This window comes from Eulemur rufifrons, chromosome 21 (assembly GCF_041146395.1).
Source record: "Eulemur rufifrons isolate Redbay chromosome 21, OSU_ERuf_1, whole genome shotgun sequence".
Classification (NCBI taxonomy): domain Eukaryota; kingdom Metazoa; phylum Chordata; class Mammalia; order Primates; family Lemuridae; genus Eulemur; species Eulemur rufifrons.
In genome coordinates, this window is record NC_091003.1 from 265,905 (window position 1) to 284,344 (window position 18,440).

Here is an 18,440-nt window from a genome sequence, read left to right on the forward strand (position 1 = left end):
TTGGGACCCTAAATACCCAAATAGGAGTAATATAACTCCTCCCTCATTACTTATACTTTTATTGAAAGCAGGAGGCCTCACAGTTGCAGAAACCTAGCCATTTGATGTCTTAGGGGGGATGGCTTGATATTCTGAAGAGAATATCACCATCTCTCACTAAAATTTCTTTTTGCACCAAAAAGAACATTCTCAAAGAAAGTCACTCTGAGTAGTCCAGTTGCCTCAAATTTCAGTTTAAGATTATACTTGTCAGGTGGGAAAATGAGACCATAAAGTAAATCTTTCAAGCACCTAGTTAGCCTGACCACTAGGAATACCAGGACTAGGTAAGGCACAGGTGCTGCCTATGGGAACTCACATTCAACTGAGAGAAAGAGGTCAGCACACAGTAACAGGGTGATGGGTTGTGAAAGCCAAGGAGACAGACACAGGAAAATGACAACCAAAAATGCAGGGGCCAGTGAGTTAGGGAAAATTTCATAGATTAAATGATTTTATATTAATCCATTTTCCTAAACAACAGATGGAGGAAAAATAGAAAATGACTAACATCCTAGGAGAATATGATTATTGGGATTTTGTTTCGACTATAATGTCTGTCCTTCTCGGAGACCAAAATTTAGCCTGTTGCATATTTTGGAGCAATGTTTTTTAATAAATATACTGCAAACCATGTGTAATTCAACTCAATGAAAAAAACCAACTGAAATCTCAAGCTATTTTGAAACAGGAAGGGGAAAATTTGCAAATAGAACGTTTTCCCAACTGAAAGAGAGAGGGCAAAACAAATGAACCCTTTGGAAGGTATCAAAGAAACTGTCACAATCCGAGTGCCAAGCAAGGTGATTGTCAGTCCTCAAATGCCTTTGGTCTCTGCCTCCAAAAAAACAAATCATTTTATCTAAGTTATAATAGTCAAGCCTGTAAATAAATATTTTTAAAATTCTCAAGCTGTTCCTCCCCACTAAAAGATGCTCAAAATTAAAAAAAAAAATCAAAATATTTTTTAGCTACTTTTGTCAGAAAGGTAAATATTTCATAAGGTGTCAGTATACATGTTGGCCCTCAGTTTGTCACGCTGTAACACACCATCTCTCAGGTTTTGCCGTGACAGTAGGTAACGAGGCTTCCAGGCTCTCTTCAACACCTCCAAGCTCCCCTTTCTCCAAACACAAAAGGAAGAAGAAAACTACAAACCCCCATCTGCCCGCCCTACAGTTCCTGGGAAGAGACAGTCCTCAAATTGTTCCTGCTTAGACCCCTGAAGCCTGGAGAAGGAGATGGGGACAGCTGTGCCAGAGGGCGAGGACGACGTCCAATACGGGGGAGGAAATTTGGCTGAGGGGACAGACGGGAGAAGGGACATGGAGAGGAGGAGGGGTCAGTGGAGATAAAATGGTGAGGGGGGTGAGAAGAAAGAGCAAAAAAAAAAAACCAGGGAGAAAGGAGTGAGGATCACAGAAGACAGAAAAAGATAAAATGGAAGAGAAAAAGGAGGAAGGGTCAGGGTTAAAGGACGCAGAGACGGTGGCACAGAGAACGCGGAAAAGGCTGTCACAGGGAGGAAGGGAGATTAAGGGGTGCTACCTAAAGGGCTTCACCCCAGCAGGAGAATGGGCTGCACGGGGAAGGGGGAACTGGAAACCGAGCGGGTGGCAATAAGGGGCTGTGGGCGAAGGCAGGAGCCTGAGGGGACGCCAGAGCGAGGGAGCGGCGGGGACGCGGGGGCAGCGGCTTGGCTGGCCTTGCTCCCTCGCCGTGGCTGAGCCACTCGAACCTCGGGCGCAGCCTCTGCCCCGGGTGCCGCGGTGGCCGGACCAGACCCCGCCCCAGGCCGAGCCGGCACTGGGGCTCCGGGCTCCGGGCTCGGCCCCAGCCTCGGCCTCTTTAATTCAGAAGCCGGAAGTGCCGCAGCCACAGCCCGCCCTGGAGCGGAAGCTCCGCCCTGAGAGGCCCCGCCCCAGCGTGAGAGCCGCGCCTGCGCGTTCCTGTTTCCGTTGCAGGGGGCGGGGGGGGGGCGGGGTCTATGTGACTCAGCAGCCGGCAGAGGGCAGGCTTCTGATTGTTCAGAGCCCCGCAGTGTCTGAGCGTGTCCAAGGGGGTTGTTGGGGACCTGTCACCTGGGCGCTGCTTGGTGAAGCCTGGGGGACTCCAGGGGACTGCCACAGTGGGTATGGGGAGCAGCCCTGCTCCGATGGCCAAGAAGCTGAGGAGCCTGGTCTAAGACCAGGAGGGAACACTGGGTCCCGACTCCCAGCCCAGGCATCCCATCCTCCATCCCCCTCGCCTCTGAGAAACTGGAACCCGCATACATTGCTGGTGAGAGTGAAACATGGTGCAGCTGTTGTTGAAACACTCTGGTGGTTCCTCAAAAGAGTAAGCATAGAATTACCGTATGACCCAGCAAGTCCACTTACAGGTGTGTAACCAAGAGAATTCAGAACAGAGACTCAAACTTACACTTGCACACTAATGTTCATAGCAACCGTATTCACACTAACCAAAAGGCAGAAACGACCCAAATGTCCATCAACAGATAAATGGATAAAGAACATGTGGCGAGTACACACACAGGAATATTACTCAGCCATGAAAAGGAACGGAGTTATGACACCTGCTGCAGCATGGGTGAATCTTGGAAACATCATAATAAATGAAAGAAGCCAGGCACAAAAGGACAAATACCGTATGATTCCCCTTCTGTGAAATATCTAGAATAGGCAGATTCATAGAGACAAAGTATGTTAGAGGTGACCTGGGGCTGAGGGCGGGGGAAATGGGAGTTACCGCCTAATGGTTACAGAGCTTCCGGTTGGTATAATGAGAAAATTGGAAATATATAATGGTGATGGTTGCACAACATTGTGAATGTACTTAACGCCACTGAACTACACTTACAAATGGTTACAGTCGCAAATTGTATCACAAGAAAAATAGGTTTAAAGTAAAATACTTTTTTTAAGATACACAAAAGCTGAAAGAATCAATCAGCAACAGACTCTTAAACTGCAAGAAATGTTAGACGTACTTTAGGCAGGAGAAAAATGATACCAGATGAGATTATGTTTAGAGATCTGGCCATGGTAACCAAATGGGTAGTATGTGACTTTTTTTCTTTTTCAAACGTCTTTAAAAGATAATTGACTGTTTAAACAAAAATAACAATAATGAAATTGGGGCGTATAACACATGTGTAAGTAACAGGTATGACAATAGCACAGAGACCCAAGGGGAAGCGACGGAAGGACGGAGCATGCTGTACGGCTCCTACGCTGCACAGAAAGTGGTGTCGTATCACTGGAAGGTAGAAACCAACGGTATTGTGACGTATCCTACGCTGCACAGGACAGCTGCCCACACAAACAACTATCCAACCCAAAGTGTCAGCTTGAGAAACCATGCCCTAAAGCTAAATAACTAAAACAGTAAAACAAAAAGTTATAGCTAATGGGCCACAAAGGATATAAAAATGAAAAAATATTCAATGCAAAAGAAGTCATAAAAGAAAACAGAGCAAAGAGCTGATGAGATGAAGAGAAAACATACAGGAGGGTTTGGTGAATAGAACATGGTGGAAACGACATGGTGCCAGCTTCCAGGCCCAGGACTCATGAAATCAGCAGCTTCCACTGTCTGTCTCTCGGAACATTTGCTCTGGAGGAAGCCATCACTCACATTGCCACCTGGGCTCCACCTCTTGTCATACCAGTGGCGGCATTAGATTCTCATAGAATCTCAAACCCGACTGTAAACTGCGCGTGGGAGGGACCTAGGTTGCGGCTCCTTATGAGAAGCTAATGTCTGATGGTCTGAGATGGAGCTGAGGCCGTGATGCTAGCGCTGGGGAGCGGCTGCAAATGCAGATTACCGTTAGCAGAGAGGTTTGACTGAACAACGAATGTGATGTGCTTGAATCATCGCAAAACCTTTCCCCCCTCCCCTGGTCTGTGGAAAAATTGTCCTTCGTGAAACCAATCCCCGGTGCCAAAAAGGTTTGGGACTGCTGGGATATAAGACAAACCCACTGGAATGACACAAATTTTACAAGACCGACAATACCAAGTGCAGAGAACTTGGAATTCTCATATACTGCTGGTGGAAATGTAAACTCTTCACTTTGGATAACAGTTGTGCTGTTTCTAATAAAGTTAAACAACATTTATCATATGGCCTAGCAATTCCACTCTTAGGTATTTATCCAAATACACGCCTACACCTGTACATAAAAGCACACTCTATCTTATGTCATGATAACCCCCAAATGTCCCTCCAGCAGATAAATGAATTTAAAAATTCATGGTATATATGCACACAATGGCCTACTACTCAGCAATGAAAAAGAATGAACCACCAACATCTGTAAGCAGATGAATCTCAAAACATGCTGACCAAAAAAGCCAATCGTGGAAGATAATACACTGTATGATTCCACTTATATAAAATTCCAAAGCAAGCAAAGCTCATCACTGTGACAGAAAGCAAATCGGTTATGGAGTGGGGCGGGAGGGCAGGGTGGGCTGAGCATACAGGAGCACAGGGAACTTCCTGTATCTTGACTGAGAAGGTGGTGACACAGAGGCACCGATTTACAGAGGAAGTAAGAAAAACGACTTCCTCGAGAAAACACAGCCAGTTAATAGTAGAGCAATATTAGCATTAGTCTCGGTCTATTACCATTTTCAAGCTTTCTCTCAGAAGGACAAACTGGCTGCAGGAAAAGAGCTCACGTTCACCCAGCGTTTAACAAATACTGCTGGGTGAGTGCCACATGCCAGCCACATGCAATAGAGACCCCGACCTCACAGAGATCACAGTGGTGGGAACAGGTTTTACGGCAGAGGGCAAAGAACGCTATGGCACCGCCAACAAGCAATTCAACCACACGGTCTGCTACAGGGGCCTCTAAAGTACCTCCCACAAGAGTTTTTAAGACCTTTAAGTTTAAAGTCTAAAGAAGAAGATAGAGTCACAACAAACAATAAGGTAAGGTAGATCCTTACCTAACACATAAAAAGATAACTACAGATGGTTTAGAGACCTAACTATAAAAGGTAAAACCATAAAGTTAGTAAAGGAAAATGTAGGCAATATTGTTGCCTTAAGGACTTCTTAAATAAAATTTCAAAAGCATAAAACAGTAGGCCAACTAGACTGAATTTGATCACATCCAAATTAGAATTTTCTGTTCATAAAGAAAACTATGGAAAAAAATTAATAAACAGATGACAGAAAGAGAAAAGATATTTACAAAGCATAAAACCTGTAAAGGAACTAATGTCCAGTGTAACGAGCTTCTGCAAGTCAACAGGAAAAGGCACAATCCCAGCGGGAAATGGGCAGAAGGCAGTAACAGGCACCCGCAGCAAAGGAACCCCAGAACCCTATAAGAACACCACGAGCTGCCTAAACCAAATACAGAAATGCAAATTAAAACATCCCTCTGAATGACAAAATTTGGGCAAGTGAACATCAAGTATATGCAGATGTACAGAAAAACAAAACCCAATGTGCACAGCGCTACCGAACTTGTAGACTGAGGCATCTTTCATAAGAGCTTAGTCAAATTAATTACCCATATGCATACGGTATCACCAAGGAGGAATTCTCTCTGGACGTACATCCCAGTGAGTGGCCGTGAAGAGCTGGGGCAATGCACAGTCATCTGTGCCAGAGGGAAGCAGGAGACACTCACCTGCGTGTCCACGGTAGGGAAATAATCCAAAGCACGGGGAAAGGGTATGATGCGAGGAGACACGGAGCATGATGAAAACACCCAGGTTATCCTAGCATGCGACGGTGACGGCATGGCGAAGAAAAGGCAGAGGACACTCCCCTTAGGGTTGTAGACAGAGCCAGACGAGGAAATGCACGGGAAGTGCCCAGTCCCTTGCCCTTAGTCCTATGACAGTAATTCCTGCTACTTGGTATAGGTCACCCCCTAAGCTTTCACCCCACTGTTTGTTTATTTGTGCAGCTGGAGCACGGAGCTTTGTTACGAGAACTTAATAGAAGACGCGGTGGCACCGTGAGAGCCCGGGGGAGGCGAGGCCTCCGGAGTCTCACGGGTCCCGTGTGCACAGCGGCTGCTCCCCGCGCTGCTGCAGGCGGGACAAGCCTCACCCCACCCGCATCTCCATCTGCGCATCTGTAGAGTGGAACTGTTAAAGCCAATGCCATGTGGCTGATTTGAGGGTAAATGAGACAATGTAAATCTCGTAACAAGTGTTCGTTCCCCTCGCTTCTCCTCCCTCCCAGGCATGTGAAGGTGCCGTCTCACCAGGGGGAGCCACGTGCCACCGTCACATGTTGCGGTGGCCACGCAACAACATGGAAGAAGACTCAGCCATGCTGAGACAACACACACCTATACAGAAAATGACTAGAAAGAAGAAAATCAAAGTGAGTACCTTACCTGAATTTGGGTAGAGAAATTATAGGTGGTTATTTTTCTGTTTTTCTGTTTTCTGAGTATCCTATAATATGGTTATGTTACTTTTAGAAATGGAATATTTCATGGCAAACAAATATTTTACTTTAAAATTGCATTGAACAAAAAGTGTTAAACTTCAAAACCTAAACAGCATCTTTATAGATCCTCCATCAATGGAGTTAATTTTAAAATTCTAGAATATATCCTGAAGCACTAGGTTCCTCTTAATTCTAACAGTTAACCTGGGACAAACAATTTACTCTGAGAGCCGCATTCTTCGCCTGTAAAGTGGGGCTAACTGTAACTCACAGTTGTGAGGATGAAATGAGAATATGTAAGTACCATGGAGATGATCATGTTTTCAAAACTTCAAAGTTTGCAAAGATATAAATATAAACCCATTAAATACCAGAAGAAAAAAATTTAAATGTTTAGTAGCTTGAACTCCAACATCAGATAGACCTATATTCAAATTTTAGCTCTGCCACCAACAACCTGGATGACTTTGGGCAATCTACTTCACCTTCTTACTACAGCATCTTCTCAGCAGTGTGGGGGTAATGACAACATGCCTGTGTTGCTGTGAAAATTAAATGAGATAAGTAACTTATATAAAGCCCAGTGCTTGTCAAAAAATAGTGGCTCATTTAATGTTACCAATTATTATAATCCTCCTTAAAACCACTTCTGCAGTTAATGAAACTGAATATTATTAGTAATGTCCCAGTCACTGTTTCACATTAATATACAAAAATAGAAAAGACATATTCCCTACTCTTAAGGTTCTCACAGTCAATAAAAGAAATGGAAATATATTTCAAAGATCATAGGAGACTTCAATAACTAATAAAATCAAATTTTATATCTATTACTAGGGGAACAGAGAGAAAGAGGAACAGGATTGGGTACAATGAGGAATGTATCAAAATCTCAAAGGAGATCATATTTGAGTTGGATCTTGAAAGCCTAGGTATGATTTTGTCCATTAATGAAGGAAAAATACAAAATTAAAAATCTAAGCCAGGCATGATGGCACACGCTTGTAATCCCAGCTACTCAGGAGGGTGAGGTGGGAGGATCATTTGAATCCAAGAGTTTGAGTCCAGGCTGGGCAACCTAGCGAGATGCCATCTCTTAAAAAAAAAAAAAAAAAAAGAAAAAGCCATAGAGTGCTCAGGCCATTGACACTTGTCTCATCAGATGGAACACTGAGAGGGGAAAGGATAGCTGTAAAAAGAAAAAAGAAATATGATCTAATTGTGAAGAGCTTTATACAAATGCCCTGCTCCATTATTTGGACTTCATGCACAATAGGGAAATCAAAAGAGGATTTAAGAACACAATCAGACCTAAAATTTAGAAAAATAACTGGTAAAATTAAGTTGACTTAACGATGTCAGGAAAGACTTCTCAGGAGATGACACTTGAAAGAGGAGTCTGGGAAGGTCATCCCAGGTGGCATGTGGGAGACACAGACCTGAGGACCTGCCCAGCGTATCTCTGATTTCTGGAGCGTAGCAGAGTGGGGGGTGGCAGAGGTGATGTGGAAGACACGGGCCGAGACAGCGACACCTTTGCACAGGAATGGGGGCTTCGAGGGCAAGAGAGAAAGGCCTGCGATGGTAGAGCGATCTGAGATGCCATTGTGGAAAAACAGGGGTTGGAGAAACAGGCAGAAAATCACAAGAGTGAAAACCCAGCCCAGAAGAGGGAAGAGCAGATGGACTCAAGAGACATTTGAGGGGACCATTCAGTCTAGCCTGGGAGGGAAAAAAAGGAGTATGTTCTACTTTTTACCATTTCCCTATTCAAAAAGCACTCACTATTCCCCTCTACCTATGGATTAAAATGTCAATGCTAGCATTCTCAAGGCCTTCCTGGTCTGACCCTCCCTGCCTTTTTATCCACTTTTCCTGAAATCCCACAGTCCCTCTACTTGGACTCTCCTCTCTGCCGCGTCAAACCCTATACGACTGAGGCCTGACTGATTCCATGCCACCCACAGGGCCTTCCGAGCTCTCCTGGTGTCTCTCCCCTCAAACAAAGCCTCCAGTGTTGTAAATTACTAAACCTTCATCATGTGGTAATGACCCTCTCCTATTACTAGGTACTACTGTCTCATTCTTTAACAGCTGTTTACATTTCTATGTGCCTTGTCTGTATGTTTCCTTCACAGAACTGTAAACAAATGTCAAGCACACGAAAACACCTAGACAACAATCCAAGGCAAGATGAATGCCAGAAGATTTTGGCATCCTGGAAAAAACTCACCATGGACTTTGGTTATTCAGAATTAGCTACTTCTTGTATAAGACTATCTTGTAAAATAAAATAGTAATGATAACAGTGGTAAAGTATACCTGCCAATCCACTTTCACAATAAGATATGTAAGAAGAATAAATCAATATAGATTGATGTTGAGCCTAAGAATACTGAGTTATAGAAATGCTCCCTGTATTTCTGGAGACAAGATTTGATTTCAGAAGTCAAATAAGGCTTTGCCTTAAAGAAAAAATAAATGTGTTAGTTGAAAAGCTGCCTCATGTCAGGAGGGCATCTCGCTGGTCAGTAGAAGCTGTACTTCAAAGAGACAGCTGTAAACTGGGCCTTTGGTTCTCACCTGTTTTGAAAGACAAGGCAGGCCTTTTCCTTAGAACCAAAAGGTTGCCGGAGCTGACAGGTAGACCCCCCGGAGATGAGAGCTGATCATATAGATATGCTAATGCCCAAGCCGGGCCCAGATGGAACCATGCGGTTCAAGTAATTAACACAAAGCACAGCTCATGTTGACTTCTGGGATCATCTCTGTCCCCAAGAACACAATCACCAAGCAAAGATGTCTCTGTTTGTTGCTAAAGTAATAGCCTTATCATAAAACTTACAAGTTTGCCCCAAGACGATTTTATAACTCATTGTTCCCCTAGTTGGAGTTAGTTAAAGGATCTGCAGTAGCCTTTTAGGAGACTTTGACCCTAAAGCAAACTGCCTGTTAGTATGCAAATCCCATTGCCCTTGGCAACGGGGAGCCTGTATGTACCCTACAAAGTACCTGTGTGGAGTTTCAGTCTGAGAGAGATTTTATGCGGGTAAAATATTTCCATCCGGATACACTCCTTTATTTATTTTCATAAAGCTTTACTTTATAAACTGTATTTTTGGCTCTGTGTATTATTATTGCCATTACTTTATCTTTTATTTCTGTTTCCTACTATCCTTTTCATCCTTTGCGATGACCCCTGCCTGAGAGACCTGATCGGAACAAAGAGGAAAAAAAAACCTCTTTGCGGGGAGTGTAGCTAACTCCCTGCAGATCGAAAGGAGAATACAATGAGTGATTCCAAGAAGAATCCTTGGAATTACATAAGCAGCATAATAACTGGTAGTTTTTCAAACTAACTTATTTACAAAGAAGTAACTTAGGAATGGCCATTCTCCTCCTCTCTAATAATTCTAAGACAGAGAGACATAGCAAACTTTAACTTAAATAAACTGTTCCTGGAAATTGGGCTTCAACGAGTTAAATTATAATACATAAAAAAAGAAATAGTATGTACCTAGTTGCAACTTCAAAGTCAACATACACACGAAGAGGACTTACAGTTTGGGCTTATGTATATCTGTAGTGACAGGAAGAACTCCAGGAGAACTCAGAGATTTCAATGCCAAACATGTCACAAGAGGTCAGAGGTCACGTTTTTCTAACTGGGGTTTGACCCTAAAGTAAGCAATACATGTAATTAATTGATGCCTTATTCTGAAACATTAACTTGAATGGGACTAGTCTACCAATCCACTGTTAGTCTAATCATGCTCGTCACAATGTGATCACCTCTAGAAACACAAAGTCAAAGTTACTCAAGACAGAAAGGAAACATACAGGTTGACTATTTTGATTGCTTTATCCCAGTAGTCAATAAAAAATAGTTAACCTCCCCAATCACACTGCCTAGGTAATAATAGCAGTAGAGACTAGTAAAACATCCGTATCTGTTTCAAAAGCATGTATTTAAAATATAACTATTACTTAATTATGAACTTCTAATGCCATGTTATAATACCCAAATTAGATGTGCATAATTTGTTTGGATTAAAGAAGAAAAGGAAATGATATATGTAACTTGATTTTACTGGACATTAAACTATACATGGTATTTAGGGAAATAACATATGAGTTATGAATCATATTAGGAATCTGCATGATTGAAGGCTTAAATTTCACTTGTTACTGATTTTTTGTTATATGATTCTTCACCCTTTATATCTTGATTGGAAATCGGTAAAACAAGGGCTAACATCATCTTAAGCATAAAAATATTTTATAAATATTTAATAGAAATGTTAAGTAACTGAGTATTTCAAAGCTTTAATGACAACTATCGAATTACATAAAAGTGATGAATTCATGTGACAACTATAGTGTTTACAGACGTTTAAACTGAAAAGAGGACTACTATTACCTATGTGTATCTTCATACAACCCTCAACTGACTACCGTATTTCCTTTTTTAATGATAAAATGACGCAACTATTTCAATTTTATGATGATTAAAGATTAGAAGACATCCTTCCATTTCTAGAAATGTAAAACGTTTTTACTGAGAGGCCAAAATTCGTGCTTATTTAGATCCCAAATGAAGTCATCTATAGAATTTATGTTATCATTAATTTATAAACATGAGCTTTAAATCAGAGGGACAGCTTCATCATTAATCAAAACATCAGACTTTATCCCAGATATGTATTTTGAGCTCAGATTGATCTTTTCAGTAAAAATACTTTCCATAGCAAAATAATAAAATTTGTGAAAGAAGTTTCCCTTAGGTATATTTTTTTAAAGATTTGAATTATTGAATAAATCTCAGCAATGATTCTGTAACTTACAGCACTTTTCCTACTTTCTTAGATACACTAGCAATTCTTTTAAAAAAAGGAAAATTAAAAGAAAATGGTAAAAAGGACTCACAACACTCTTTCCTGGGGAGGTATCAGGGACAGGTACTGCTATGAACTCTGAATGTTGGATATCATCATACTTAGGTGGAATAAACATCTAGAATGAACACAGATACATTCTCCTATTTTGTTATTGAGATAAGAAGATTATTATTAGTTGCTAAGAGTTCAATCAATTATGAGGATCTGAGGCTTAACTGCTTTAAAAGGCCACAAATTCTACTCGTGGAATTTCCTTTTAAAATTGCAACATCAGTCTTACTACATTAAGGATCCTGTATTTGATGGTGATATTGCTGTGGACTCTGTGTGTCCAGTGTTATATACAAACATGAAGAACATGCCTTGGGTTTGTTTCTGCTAAAAGGGATTTTTTTTTTTTTTTTTTTTTTTTGCTTTTAGCTCTGTTTTTGAACTTCAGAAAATATCCAGTGCCTTTAGCAACAACTTTTTTTTTTTTTTTTTGAGACAGAGTCTTGCTCTGTTGACTGGGCTAGAGTGCCGTGGCATCAGCTTAGCTCACAGCAACCTCAAACTCCTGGGCTTAAGCGATCCTCCTGCCTCAGCCTCCCTAGTAGCTGGGACTACAGGCATGCGCCACCATGCCCGGCTAATTTTTTTTCTGTATATATTTTTAGTTGGCCAGATCATTTCTTTCTATTTTTAGTAGAGACGGGGTCTCGCTCTTGCTCAGGCTGGTCTCGAACTCCTGACCTCGAGCGATCCACCCGCCTCGGCCTCCCAGAGTGCTAGGATTACAGGCGTGAGCCACCGCGCCCGGCCCATTTTGCAATTCTTAATGAATTACTGGATCTAGCATCAATAGCTACATATATCACAAAACGAGACAACTGACACATGTGCCTCCTGAAAACACTGTAGAGCAGGAAGGAAAACAGGAGTGACTCCATGACAGACTGGACCTCCTAGGAGAGGCCTAAGTTTCGGTTTCCCCAACGCTGGCCATCCCCCTCCCCGGAATGCCGCTGGTAACAACTGAAAGCCCCAGCTCAGAAACTGGCCAATCAGGAGCCAAAGCCCCGGCTTGGAAACTGGCCAATCAGGAGCCAACCCCCCGGCTTGGAAACTGGCCAATCAGGAGCCAAGGCCCCGGCTTGGAAACTGGCCAATCAGGAGCCAAACCCCCAGCTTGGAAACCGGCCAATCAGGAGCCAAGGCCCCCAGCTTGGAAACCGGCCAATCAGGAGCCAACACTATCAGCCACTTTTGAAGGAGCAAATGAACTAAAAGGGGGGTGGGGGTGGTGTGCCCAGTACATGTAACCTACTGATGAGTATAAAAGCTTAGTGCCACCCCAGGGCGGGGTCCTGGCTCGTGGAGAGGCCACTGCGGTGGCGCTCTGGGCCTTGGACCCTGGCTCAGCTAGAGAATAAACTCCTTTGTCTGTTGCAGCCTTGGTGACTCTGCCTGTCTGTTCCTGGGGCGGAAACCGGTTCTAACAACACAACTCTCCGTAGCCTGTGCAGCAGCCTCGACCCACCCACAGCCCCTGGACCAACCTTCAATTTCCATGAAATACAGAGGACTGAGCAGCAGGTCAAACTGGACCACAGTGCCGTGATCCTCGAAAGCCAGACTGCGAGAAACCAAATGACCCAGTTTCCCCAATCAATAAATCCCAAATGAAAGCCACAACAAAAAAGATGGATGAGAAATCCACGGATCAAAAGAACAGAAACAAGCAGAACGAAGCCATTATACCAAAGTAAACGATAATGTTTAGGACGCAGGATGCAGGACTGCCTAAGAGGCAGTCACACCAAACCCCATAACTTTGAATGCACGACTCAAACTATGTAGCTTTCAATTTTTTTTTATAATGGAGTCACCAGTCAAAATAAAGAGTGAAACTTAATGACTACATATGCGATCCTAACAACAATTCTTCTGCAGCCTTCTGTAACTTCAGCCATTTCTAAAGTTTAAAAGACACCTCTATGTTCAGACTTAACTGTAAATAAGCAGAACAACTTGACTTAAAATGAATCCAAGGTTTGAGAGTGCAGAGTAGGAATATCAGGCTTTACAGCAAAAGATCGGACTTCCTGTCCTCGCCCCATGCCACTTCCTAACTGACCTTAGGCAAGCGCAGCAGGCAAGAAGCAAAGGCACTGGGTCAGGCAGTTCTCTACACAGTCCCCCCCTGGAGCCAACTGTCCAGCAGGGAGATAGTCACGACTGTGACTCATGTTGGGAAAGAAGCACAGAACGCTCGGACGTGAGCCACTGTGATGGGAGGAAATGCCGCACAGCTCTCAGAGGGGACGAGGCAGAGGACACACGGGGAACCCCTCCTGAGCACTTACCCTCGGGTTTTCTTCCTTTCTTTTCATCCATCTTTATATGACACTAATAAAACTAAGACTATTTACTAGGTAAAATAAATCTATTGATATTTAATTTAGGAATTATGGACCTCACAACATGAAGGAAGATAACCCTTGGCATCATTTAGGGCTACACTGAAGAAGCAAGGAGAGAAAGGAACACTTACCGACAAGCCGCGATACAGAAGGAGAAGGCGTGTGCAATCCTGTTTAACAACCTTTGCATCTTTTGCCACAGTTTAACTCGCGCACACACAGGTGCTGTGAGAATCCAACAGACCTCTGCACCCGGCACTGCGGGGTTAATTCTCTGACTCCCACACGGCAGGTGGTCACAACCTAACAGCAACATTCACTAGGAGAGTCTGACAGCTTCCTAGGGAACATCCCTAGCGCTTCTAGAAGGATGCTACACGTGAGATCTAGAAAGATGCCACACGTAAGAAAAAGGAGTAGTCTGAAAAACTGAAATGGTTCAGTCAAGCTTACATGATTTTAATTTTTAAAAACGAATCCAAAGAACAGTATTGCATTTCAGCAGCCTTCTGTGAGCAATTTTGATATACAAAAAACTGTTTTGTTAAAAGTCTCAACCACAAGAAAATACTACTTTTTATTCTTTGAGATTTTTAAAAACGCTTTTATTATCAACATCACCTCTCTGTAATTTGTATTTAGCTACCACACCTCAAATTATTTGCTTTAATTAAAAATATAATAATTAAAACAATGTACTATTTATTTTATTCTTATTTTTCATACAGTATTATTTTGTTCCTTCCACTAACCTACAGGAGCTAAGAGTTGTGCATGGTCAGCTTTAAAGTATTCTGAGCGTGAGTGTAGAGCCAGAGCCACACAGAGCCTTAACCCTTTCTCTATCTTCTGTTCCTTCCCTTGCAGGTAATTTTACGATCTCCTTCACCAGAATACAGGGAAGGGACAAAAATATATGTAATTCAATTTTGTTACTTATTAACAAAGGCCAAAAAAAAAAAAGCATTTAAGTGAGCTTTTGTAAATTATCTGTTTTCCATTTTTACACATAGCATTTAAAGAATATGGAGATATAGGTATAAAGAAATTTTATCTAAATTAACAACAACAACAAAACCAACCTCCAAACATTTAAAAGGATAAATTTGGCTTTTGTTTTGTTTTGTTTTGACACAGAGTCTCACACTCTGTCGCCCGGGCTAGAGTGCCGTGGTGTCAGCCTAGCTCACAGCAACCACAAACTCCTGGGCTCAAGCGATCCTCCTGCCTCAGCCTCCAAAGTAGCTGGGACTACAGGCATGTGCCACCATGTCCGGCTAATTTTTTCTGTATATATTTTTAGGTGTCCATATAATTTCTTTCTGTTTTTAGTAGAGACAGGTCTCGCTCTTGCTCGGGCTGGTCTCAAACTCCTGAGCTCAAACAATCTGCCCGCCTCGGCCTCCCAGAGTGCTAGGATAAATTTGGCTTTATTCCTTTAAAAATACCCAGAGAAACAAAATAAAACCAAGTTCTTATTTTAAGACATCCTTATAATTAGTATATGACAAGTAAATAGAAGAGTCATAAATTAGTTTGATTTTATTTTGTATCCTGAATCTTTGTCTACCACTATAAGTAGCATTAGAAACCAGGGTGGGGAGGAACTTTCTTTTTAAAAACTGAGTGGTTTGTTTAATAATTTCTAAAATATAGAATGAAATTATTAAAAATTCTGTCAGTGGGCTATGACCTAATGCAATTTTGCTTTGTTTTGTTAAGAGGGTCTTTGAGGGGCTCTTTGGCCCCAGTTAGAGTACAATGCCATCATCATAGCTCACTGCAGCCTCCAACTCCTGGGCTAAGGTGATATCCTCCTGCCTCAGCCTCCCAAAGTGCTAGGATTACAAGCGTGAGCACACAGGCAAGATGTTATTTACTTACTGCACATACCATGCTTGTCCTGTATTACAATGAGTAACGAACAGTATACTATTTTTACACAGTTTCACTACATAAAAGCAAATGATTAACTAAAAGCCATTTTAATAAAAGACCTAAAGAGTTAAAAATTCTGATAACTGCAAAACTATTATAAATAGTACATACTGATATTTTACTTATCTAATATTTATTTTATCAACACAAGTTGCTTGTGTATGTTTCTGTATTTGTTTTTCTAACAACTATATACTCCTGCAAGGTAAGTGACTTCAGTCCTTTGTAATGTATGTTGATTAGCATAATAAAGTATTTTGGACTTTCCCCCCAAGGTCTCACATGAAATTTTACAGGGATTTTTTTGTTTGTTTGTTTAAATTTACTTACTTTGTAATATGGTCAATGTTGGCAATTTGCTTCTGGTTCCGTATAATCTCAATGGCTGCCCAAAGATGCTGGATAGCTTTTGTATCCGCCTGTCATCTTTTTGTTAAACGTGCCATGACCTGTTTACTTCTTTAGCTGTAGTAAGACATAAAAACATAAGGGAAAAAAACATTACAAATTGAATTATTATCAACACAAGTGAGTACCATCATCAGTGCCTATTGACTACTGATCATACCAAGGTAGCAGGTAGCACGGCCAACTTTCTGCCTCATTCCCTACTATCCACCTCAGCACCTTCTTCATACAAGTTACCATTTGCTTCATTACTTCATAAAAAGTGAGAGTCTAAAAACGAAAGGGTTAAGGTTTTCCCAAAGAGGACAAGTGGCTACCTTATGCCAACATGTTTTATTAAATAAATTTAAGTTTTATTCTAATGCACAGAAATATTACAAGACAAAATTTCATTTATCAATAATGCATTGTTTGTAATTTGATCAATATAAAATGGAATTTAAATGCCCTAATTGTTTGTACTTTGGTTTATTATAATCATGGCTTAAAAAGTCCAATTCTGTATGCATATATTGATAAACGGAAGCATTTCAATAAAATAAAACCATGAACAGAAAATGCAAAAAGTATTAATAGTTACTTCTGGGGTAAGATGGGAAAAGCTGGCAAACAGGATACCAGAGGACCACAAATTATTAGGAACAATCATATTCTTGAATAGATGTTAATTTCAGGGGTATTCATTACATTATTAAGAAACAACATTGCTATTTTATTCAAATTTCAGTATTCTGGAGTAACTGAAGAAAATAGCCACCCGACCTCCAGATGATTTTCCACCTGTGCCTGGCAAGACTGGGGAAAACCCTGGGGCCACAGCTTGGGTGTCTGGTGACTGCGGGTTTTACAAAAGAGGCCTCTCCTGACTCAGCTCGGAGGGACTCATCTGTTAGGAACAGAGTGAGCCTATGAAACCTTCACCACCAACTTGGTGTTAGATCATGAATCCCAACATTTGGCAACAACTGAAACATATCTCTAAATCTTACAGATTATAATGCTAAGTTTAAAATCTAGGCCTTAAAAATACGGTACACGTTAAAGCTTCTGGGATTCCTAAAATCTCCTTGCCCGGACCTTTCCTGTCCTGTAAGGGAAGAGAATGAGCGAGGGAAGCTCATTCTCGGCACTTCACTGTGTTTCGTGATTGCCAACTGAGCCCTGTGAATCTCCTCTTTCCCCACCTCCACACTTCTTTTCACGGCCCCCTCAGTTCTCCCTTTCCTTGACAAACCCAAGTAAACCCCACAGCTGCTATCAAAGCTTATCCTGAGAAGACTCACTTCCAGTCAGTCTGGGGTCAGTGGGGCTCCTAGAATGAGATGGTTTTCAGAATTACACTACCGACAGAAAACATTCTGAACATGTTTTAAAAGGTATTCTTGAATATCCTACTTCTTCACACTTTTACTTATAATAGTTCCAGACTTTGCTCCAAGAAAATAAATAAAAAATAATGCCAGTATTCAAATTTAAAGAAAACTTAAGGAAAATCAGTTGGTTCTGTACAAACTTAGATGTAAAACTAAAAGATAATAAAAATTATAATTAAGAAACACTTCTGTTTTAGAGTTATCACTTTAAGATGAAAGAAACTTTAAAATGAAAGAAGAGGCCGGGCGCGGTGGCTCACGCCTGTAATCCTAGCACTCTGGGAGGCCGAGGCGGGTGGATCGCTCAAGGTCAGGAGTTTGAGACCAGCCTGAGCAAGAGCGAGACCCCGTCTCTACTAAAAATAGAAAGAAATTGTATGGACAACTAAAAAAATATATATAGAAAAATTAGCCGGGCATGGTGGCGCATGCCTGTAGTCCCAGCTACTCGGGAGGCTGAGGCAGGAGGATCGTTTGGCCCAGGAGTTTGAGGTTGCTGTGAGCTAGGCTGACGCCACGGCACTCACTCTAGCCTGGGCAACAGAGTGAGACTCTGTCTCAAAAAAAAAAAAAAAAAAAAAAAGATGAAAGAAGACAGAAACTTCTCAGTTTAAGTGCACTCATAGAGGGGTGCCAACTTTCAGGATCTGATAAGCTGTACAGTAGGAATTCAGTGGTAAGAACATATGTTAGAAAGTGACATCTAATGGTGAACTGTAGTAATAGAACTTAACCCTGGGAGATTATACAAAGACTCAGACAAAACAACAAAATTTCAGTCATTCTTACACACTGAAAAAAATACATAGTTGCCCACTTTGTGTAAAGCACTGTGCTAAACATAATGAAGTATGTTTCATTATGTACATAAAAATGTATAAATAATGGGCAGGCATGGTGGCTCATGCCTGTAAACCTAGCACTTTGGGAGGCCAAGCCAGGAAGATTGCTTG

At 41.7% G+C, this 18,440-nt stretch overlaps 1 long non-coding RNA gene across 1 annotated transcript in view; it reads right to left on the bottom strand.

Moving 5' to 3' along the window:
• Positions 1-18,440, bottom strand: part of LOC138401484 (uncharacterized) — a 54,288-nt gene that overhangs the window by 15,949 nt on the left and 19,899 nt on the right. The window contains exon 2 of the long non-coding RNA XR_011236525.1: positions 16,037-16,171. This is a non-coding gene — a long non-coding RNA (uncharacterized lncRNA). The remainder of the gene's footprint in view (positions 1-16,036; positions 16,172-18,440) is intronic.